The sequence below is a fragment of the Elaeis guineensis genome, chromosome 6, assembly GCF_000442705.2.
Source record: "Elaeis guineensis isolate ETL-2024a chromosome 6, EG11, whole genome shotgun sequence".
NCBI lineage: Eukaryota > Viridiplantae > Streptophyta > Magnoliopsida > Arecales > Arecaceae > Elaeis > Elaeis guineensis.
This window is the reverse complement of record NC_025998.2, coordinates 119,617,098-119,626,036: the sequence shown is the minus strand read 5'-3', so window position 1 is coordinate 119,626,036 and position 8,939 is coordinate 119,617,098. Positions and strand designations below refer to the sequence as shown.

Here is an 8,939-nt window from a genome sequence, read left to right as displayed (position 1 = left end):
TCAGTCTCAGTTTCTTATTCCTAAATGATACGTCCATGACTCCTATCCTACAATAGATGCACGCATTTGCCATAGCTAGAAAGGATCTACCTAAGATAATAAAAATTTATCTTGGATTGCCACTCAGTTCCATGTCAAAGATTAAAAAATTAAATAAAAAATAGAACTCATCTACCTTGATCAAAACATCTTCGATCATCCCACGTGGTGTCTTAATTGATCTATCAGTTAACTGTAAAATGACCGACGTGGGTTTCAGTTCTTCAAACCCAAAAAGTTCATATACCGAGCTAGGCAAAAGATTCACACTGGCTCCTAGGTCCAGGAGAGCTTGTTCTATGTGAAAGTCTCCTACAATACAAGAAATGGTAGGGGCACTTGAATCTTTAAGCTTTGGAGGGGTAGCGTACTGAAAGACAGAGCTAGCTTGTTCGGTTGGGCATACTTTCTTCAAAAATTATGATCGAGATTTATGTTTCTAGGTACATAATTTTTTCAAAAATTTTACATAAGCTGGGACTTGTTTGATTGCGTCTAGAAGGGAGAGATTAATTTGGACTTGCTTAAATAATTTCAACATCTCATCGAGTCTTCCTCTCTTTTTATTTGCAGGAGTAGGGGCTTTTAGGGCACTCGAAAATGGGGCATTAGGCAAGTAAGGTGATTCCAGTATAGTTGGTTCATTATCTACTTTTGGGTCCTCCTTATTCTTGGGTGATTCGGGCTTGGTCCGAGGTCTAGGGTTGGTTTCATTGGTTTTACTCGTGTGTTCAATGATCTTCCTACTTTTGAGAGTCGTGATTGATTTGGCGTGTTCAGAAAAAATTTTTGGAGCATTGGAACTCTCAACCATGAATTGCCCTCTCGGGTTGCTCTCAGATTTGCTAGGTAATTTTTCTCCTTCCCTCCTACTGACTGCAGTTGCTGGTTGACCTATTTGGGTCTCTAGCTTAGTAATGGATTGCCTGTGGGAGTTAAGGTTCTGGGTGTTGACTTCTAATCATTCTAGCACTTTTAGAACCTTCTCCTTAAAAGCTGAGTTGTGACTAGTGGTAGACAGTTGAGGAGCATTTTAGAACTGGTGGTATGATCCATGCTTATATGTCGGGTCCTGATAGTTGGGTCTAGGTATAGTAGGCCCAACCACTGACTGTGGTCTCCAAAAAAAAATTAGATGGTTTCTCCAGCTGTTGGGTTTGAGCTTGCTGGACCTACTCGTGCACAAACTCAAAAAATTGAGGTACGGTTGGGCATTCACTAACAAAATGAGTCGGGCTTGCACACAATACACAAACATCTTGGACTGGGTTAGGTAGAATTGGAGAGTGTCCAGTATTCAAAAGATAGTCTAATTTTTGAGACAACTTATCTACCTTACTGTGGATATCCATAACGTTTCTAATTTGATAGATTCCATATTTTTTCTGTTGAGACATGGGTTGTTCTCTAGAGGTGGCAGACATGTGATGCAGGGAGTTCTCACTAAGTATTTTAAAGAGCTGCCAAGCCTCATCCTCACTCTTTAGCATGAATATCCCACCACACGATGCATCGATCATTTATCGATATTTCTCCGATAGACCATCGTAGAAACACTGAACAAGTTGCCATTTGAAGACAGCGTGGTGGAGGCATTTACGAATAAGGTCACTTAATCTTTCTCATGTCTCATGAAAAAGTTCACCATCCAATTGAGAAAAACTAGTGATGGCTTTTCTAATTTGATTTATTTTTTCAATTGAAATGTATTTCTTGAGAAATTTTCTCTGAAAATGGTTTCAAGTTGAAATGGTTATGAAATCTAGAGAGTTTAACCAATGCTTGGCTTTGTCCTTAAGTGAAAAAGAGAACAGTTTCAATCTGAGGGCATCATCAAAAAAGTTTTAGATTTTTACTATGGAGCATATCTCAAAAAATTCATCCAAGTATTTGTACGAATCCTCATTCGTTAGTACATAAAATGATGGTTGCATTTGAATAATGCTGGACTTAATTTTGTATTGTGCCGTCTCCACGGGAGGAGGTTGGATACATGGTGAATAGGTGTAAGATGAGGGAGTAGAATACTCCCTCAATTGTCATGGTGGGTCAGTCTTCTATTTTGGATCCATAATTTTGATTTGGTTTGTTCGAATCATTTTTTCTAGCTCTAGATCTAATGGGTGTAAATCAGATTATAATGATCGACGTCCTAGCATGCACCCAAAAGATCTCACTGAGTTTTAATTTCAGTATTTTTTTTTGAAAAGGAAGATGAGAAAAGGAGGGGGAGAGAAAAGAGTTCTAAAGAAGAGAACCTAAGGAGTTCTAAGGCTAAGAAGAAAGAAGAATTAATTAGGTTTGATATTTTTAGTTAACAAATAAGTAGTTCAATCAATCCTGACTATGGGTTATCCTAAATCTAGATAGCTTCTAATTACCAAGATCACTTTCAAGCACTTCAAGTAGTAGATGAGCCATTCAACTGGCCAGATAAATATAAAGTTGGTGGGGGTCCCCCCGTTGCTTTCCTTTGACACCAACTCCATTGGCCAGATAAGCGAATGGAATCAATTAATCAACCACCTTCCTTCGGACATAATCCTGAAACCACTTTTCTAAACATCAGTTAAACTAACTAACCTAAACTCGATCTAACTTTTAGGATTTTTTGTTCTACTGAGCTCGAGGATCCTCAGAGGTCAATGTCTAATTGATTTTAAATTAGAGGTTTAGGTCAATGCAATTGCAAGATGGTGGTTTGTGGGCCAAAGAAAGGTGATGAAATTCTCACCTTATGTTGATTAGAGTTTTGTCCTTAAGATTTTTTTATGAAAATATGCAATACAAAAAGAAAAGGTGTCCAAATATGTTAAGTAGCTTTTAAGATTTAATTGATTTATTTATATTAGTTAAGTGTTATGTGGTGTCTTGTATTCTTTTTATATTATGTTATCTTTAAACAAGAAGAAATAAGAGGTAAGTTTTAAATTAGGTTAATCAGGTACGAGAAGATTTAGTAAATCTAACTAAATAAAAAGTAAATAATGCTAAGATTCAAAGGTAAGTAGGTAACCTACAAATAAAGCAACAAATCAAATCTACTTTTGGGATAATAAATTATTTTAAGCTATGAAAAGCAGTAAATCACTAGACTATAGAAAGTAAAAAAAAAAATTTATGCATGTAAATAAATAAATCTAGATATAAAGTAGTAAATCTACTATACATGAAAAGCAATATGAGGCAAAAATTTTTAATAAAAGAGTAAATAGAAGGTAATCAAGTAATTTAAGTAAATTAACTAACAATAAAAGGTAAATTACTAATCAGTAAGTAAAGTATGGAAAACAAGATGCAAGAGAAGAAAATAATCAATTAAAAATATAAAGTAGTAGAGCATATAAGTCAGTCAAGCAATCTAAAGTAAGAAATAAAAATCGAAAAAGCAATAAAATATTTTTTTGTTATTTTATAGATTTGTTTTAATTTTTTTTCAAAAATCATGTTAAGATTTTCTACAATGGTGTCAAAATTTGATGTGTGTCGTAGCACACCAAGATTAATCCCACTCTCACTACTATGTAGATAGGATGAGTCGGAATCGTATCCACAAAAATCGTAGTCGATTATTTTAAAAATATAAAAAAAATAATAAATTCAAGAAACTGAGAAAGAAGCATGGAAATTGCAATAAAATTTTTTTTTATTAATCAAATAAAGAAGCATACATAATGAAAAAAATAAAATTACGATACAAGATAACTAAACTAAATTGATCTTCTTGCTGCGTCTGACGGTAGATATCTCGTTGAATCCTTCATCTTCATTTGTGCAGACAGTGGCAGGATGGCTGAAAAACTTGGTTTAGGAGCTCCAAGGAAGAGAGGTAAATAGAAGCGAGTATGTAGAAAAAAAAATATAGCGGCACTAGGATTAGAACCTCTCCTAGATTTGATGGAAGGCGTGCTAGGGATAGGACCTCCTCTAGATTTATGGAGAAGAAAGAAGGAGAGATGGGGGCAGCAACTTTAAGATTCTTTACTGTATGTTATTTAATCAAAATTTGATGCATGTCATAGCATACCAAAATTAATCCTACTTACTACTATGTAAATAGGGTGAGTCAGGATCATATCCACAGGGTTCGTAGGTCGATTATTTTGAAAATATAAATAAAAAAATAATGGATTGTAAGAAAGTACGAAAAAAATAAAGAGATTGCAATAAAAATACTTTTCATTGATTAAATAAAAAAATATACAATGGAAAAGAAATAAAAGTTCGATATAAGTATAACGAAACTAAGTTGATCTTCTAACTGCACCCGATAGTGGATATGTTTCTTTGAATCCTTCGTTTTCCTCTGTGCAGACAGTGGCAGGATGGCTGGAAGGCTTGGTTTAGGAACTCCAAGGAAGAAAGATAGATGGAAGAGGGTATGTAGAAGAGAAAGGATAGCGACACTAGGATTAGGACCTCTCCTAAATTTTTTGGGATGTTGAAAAGAGATCTATGGAGGAATATGGTGTCGTGCTAGTGAGAGAAGCTTAAAGAGAACTTAGGGTTGGCTTGATTGGAAGAGAGAAAGAAAAGAGTTTTGATGGAGGAGAGAAGGAGGAAGAGAGAGGGGAGAAGATGAAGAACCCTATAAGAGGGCTGATGGATTGAGAAAGAAGGGCTGGGATGTATTTATATAGAGGAGGCTAGGATTTCATGAAAGAAGAGATGAGAGTGTGAATAAAGATCCTTGGATCTTCACACTGGAATGGGAACTGGTTGCCTGATTCACTCAAATTTGATCCGATTTGAGTCCAATTTGAATCGTATGAACCCAAACTTTCAATTACTTGCAAAATAAACTGATTTTTATGTAATAAACTCTATTACAAGATCCAAAAGATAATTTTGAAGAACTTTTATGAAATTTATCATTTTTTAGGGATTAAATTACAAAAATATCTAAATCGGCTTTAGCAAATTATAGAAAAGGACATTTATACAATAAGTGTTTTATCAGGAGCTTGATTACAAAATCTTCTGAATCAGATTTAATCAGCTCAATTTGGTCTGGTTCAGTCAATTATCAAAAGTGCTTAACTGATTTATGCTTAATGGTCCGGGCTTACGGGTCAAAACCCGAAACCTGAGCTTTATCCTTTCTTCCTCCCTTTCTTGAAAATCCCCTTCCCGATCAAACCCCAAACCCTATGCCGGCCATCCGCAAACACCGGCGACGAGTCACCGGTCATCCTCAACAACCGGCGACTAGCGAAGGAGGAGCCCAAAACCGGTGCTCCTCCCCTCCAAATCCCGACCGGCGGTCGTCGGAAAACCTTAATCGGTGGGCCGCCGCCCTCCCCCAAATGCCCTCCACCGGTTTGTCGACGAGGATGCCAGCATTGGGCCGGGGGATAGGCCGTCGGAAAAGCCCGGATCGGCAGACCGCAGCCGTCTCCACATGGCTCAAGAGAGAGGATCCCAGTAGACCAAAATCCGGCGAGTCCATCCTTTCTTCTCACCATCCTTTACCTTCCTTTCTTCTCACCATCCTTTACCTTTTTTTTTTTTTTTTCTTTCGGGTGGTTGCCGGCGGCTGTGCATGGCCGGCCGGAGGTCCGGCCATCCTCATCAAAGGAGGCCGCCGGCATATGCATGGAAGCCCGGCACCGTGACGGGAGGAGGACGGCAGTTGGCCCTCTTCTTCCCTCCTTTTGCCCTTTCCACTTTTTTTTTTTATATATTCCATGAGAGGATTGGGGAAGGGACGCCAAGAGTAGATTCGGATGTTGATGGCTCCGATCACTAGAAACTAGCCAGGGTAGCCAGATCAGATCTGCAATCCATCCCGACTGCTGGTGGAGGAAGAACGGTGGCTTTTTTTTGTTTCTCATTCTATTCATAAATAATTTTTAATATATCAAAAATAAATATAAACGTGGCATATAATAAGATCAATGGTCGAACAAAATAGCATAGAGATTACTCTAATACTACTAACGATGAAAATTTTATTTTTTAATATTAAAATTAACATATTTCCATTCATTATTGTTCAAATATAAAATAAATCAATGAACAAAAACCTCCAATTTATCATATAAAAATCAATCCTAGATGTTTTTCATTGTCGATAAGCAGTATCTTGATTTTTCTAATTTTAATCTGAATATATCTCATGAGAGGATTTCATAAATTCTTGAATGAGTAGAGGATCAAATATTTTTATAACATGTCTCATCCATTAAAGATAATATAAATCAGTCAAGATGGTGGTTGTATAGAGCTCAATTTTATTAAATCATCTAATATATTCTTATCATGTTATAGAAAATTTATCTTTCATCAGAGTTCAGATCAATTAAAATATGTAAAATAAATTTTGATGTGTATGTTAGTATGGACCACATCCAGATGAGTTTAAAGAGATAAATCATAATAAGAAATTCTATCCACTTGGTGTGGAGAAATTATTGTATGCATCAGGTGCAAGTGAACCCGAGCATATATGCATAGTGGATAGCATGCGATCGGGAATTGGTGAAATACAAGGGTAGCGTGCTGTGTTATCCATCATGTTTCAGCCGGCGATAATATTACATCCACTATTTTATAATGGGAAGGATAGGAGGGGCTTTTATTTTTTTTTTCACCCAAAAAAATAAATAGGAAGTTATGGTCCTGCCAATCATATCTTTGGTCGAGTGTCAAATTTTTTTTTTTTAAAATACAAGTGTCAAATCCTTTACTAATATAGATTTTCTCTAATTCCATCTTCATTTTGAGGAACTAGCACTCAACCCGCATTGTGGAGATTCAATTAATAATAATAATAATAATATTTTACGTTAAAGATTACTCTCATCAATTAATCCTATAATGCGATCAAAAAGATTTTTCAAAATTTTTCTTTTCAAAGATGATCTCCCAAATAAGTAAAGATTGCTGCATTTGGTAAATGCCCATGTAGCATTTTACTATTATTATATAAATAAATAGATAGATAATAATTTAAAATATTTTTTATTTTTTATCAAATTATTTATGCTTATATTTTTTATTTAAAAAATATAAAAAATAAAAAATAAAATTTGACATGTGGCATTGTAGGAGATTATTCTATAATCATACGTATCAACACGAGATGCTATCCTTAATACTCGTGTATCGCTTTACTATTATTATGTAGATAGATTTAAAATATTTATTTTTTTATTATACTATTTATAGTTATATTTTTTTATTTAAAAAATATAAAAAATAAAATAATAAAATTTTATATATGGTATTATGAAATATTATCTTATAATCTTACGTATCAATATGGAATGCCATCTCTTATATCTGGATATTATTTTATTATTATTATATAGCTGCTTGTTCTGGTCGTAATCTTACCATTCCGTACATAACATGTAGATTATTCTCCAGTTTAACCCATAAATATACCTAAGCTCACTTCTGACTTTATTTAGAGCTATATTTTTATTTTATTTTAGACATACAGTATTTTCTTAAAAATTCATAGTGAGCTCAAATCTAGAAATCATAAAAATAAGTAGCTGTCCTCCATGCGGATTCCTGTATTTTAGCTTCATTGTACAAGCTTCCTTCCCCCCCACTATCTTTCTCTTCCTTTTTTTTTTTTTTTTTTTTATTCAAAAAAATCCTTTTTGATGCAAAGATGCATCATCACTTCATAAGTATGCTGCCCACAGTACTTGGGATCAAGCATTGGTTATTGCTAACTGTTATGTTTTGAGAGGCGCAACGAAATGAAAGAGAACCCGTTCATTGAAAGCCAGAAAGCACAATTGTTGCCCATCAGCCAAACCGCCATCAATAAATGAAAAGCACTGGTCAGGCCAGCTGCAGACTGGTTGAGAATTGGAAGCTATGGCAGGCATCTTGGTTCATGCTGGAAGAATAACGTGAGTAATTAAAGTTCACCTGCTGCTGTGCAGATGTGCTGCATTAGAAAGTAGACATATTATAAACAAAAATCTCAGAGCCCATTATTATTTGCTTCACGCATTCAATCAAAAGCTAGAAAAGGAGTAAACAAAAGAAGACATTCTGCTTTAATGTGTAAACATAACTATCCAATCATTTCTCAACTATTTAGGATGGATTTTATGGATTTTTGTTCGCTACAAAATATGCTCCATATCCTTCGAACTCAAATCATCATCATCATCTTCTTCTTTTTTAAAGTGCTATTGAATATGATTGGCATGTTACTAGAGTTGAAATCCTGGACATCTTCTAGTGAGGAAGACTGCCAACCTGTTAAGACTTGTTGGCTAGGTTCTATAATTATTTACCAAAAAAAATGTAAACTTACTGTACACAAGATTCACTGTAAATGTAAGGGCACGTTCTTCCTTTGGGCCTGATCCATCTTGGGAGGGCCTGGACTGGCCTCTTGGGCCATCTGATTGTGCGTCCAGCACAAGGGAGGAAGACTCTGATACATAGTCCTCCTCCCTAAGTTCGATAGTGAAAAGGGTCCCAGGGTCACTAGATTCCAATGAAAGATATAGGAGGCAGCCTACAAGGATTCATTCTTTTGAGGATAATAAATTAATCTAAAAATTTATATTTTTTTAGATAAATATTTTTCAGATAATATTTAAATATAAAAATAATTTATCTATGTTCTTTTATGTATTGAAAAGTGACTCGAGAATCTATACCCATATTTTTTTGCATTACTAATTTTTTTGATAAGTTGGTAAGATCTATCCATATTTCTCATATTATCTTTTATTACATAAATATTATTATATATAATAATATAGTATAATATATATTATTTATATTAAAAATTATAATATATTATATTATAAGATAGTATTATATATTATCATATTATTATTATGGAATTAGGGATATATTAGGAATGAAATAAAAAATTATTTTTTCGATTGATTAAAAAATGATTTATTAACCTCCTAGGT

General features: G+C 34.4%; 1 non-coding gene across 1 annotated transcript; it reads left to right on the top strand.

The window, feature by feature from the left end:
- Nucleotides 1–1,617: 1,617 nt before the first annotated feature.
- Nucleotides 1,618–1,723, top strand: LOC140858982 (small nucleolar RNA R71). Its single transcript, XR_012142383.1, has one exon. It is a non-coding gene; the product is annotated as a small nucleolar RNA R71 (small nucleolar RNA).
- The last annotated feature ends 7,216 nt before the right edge of the window (nucleotides 1,724–8,939 follow it).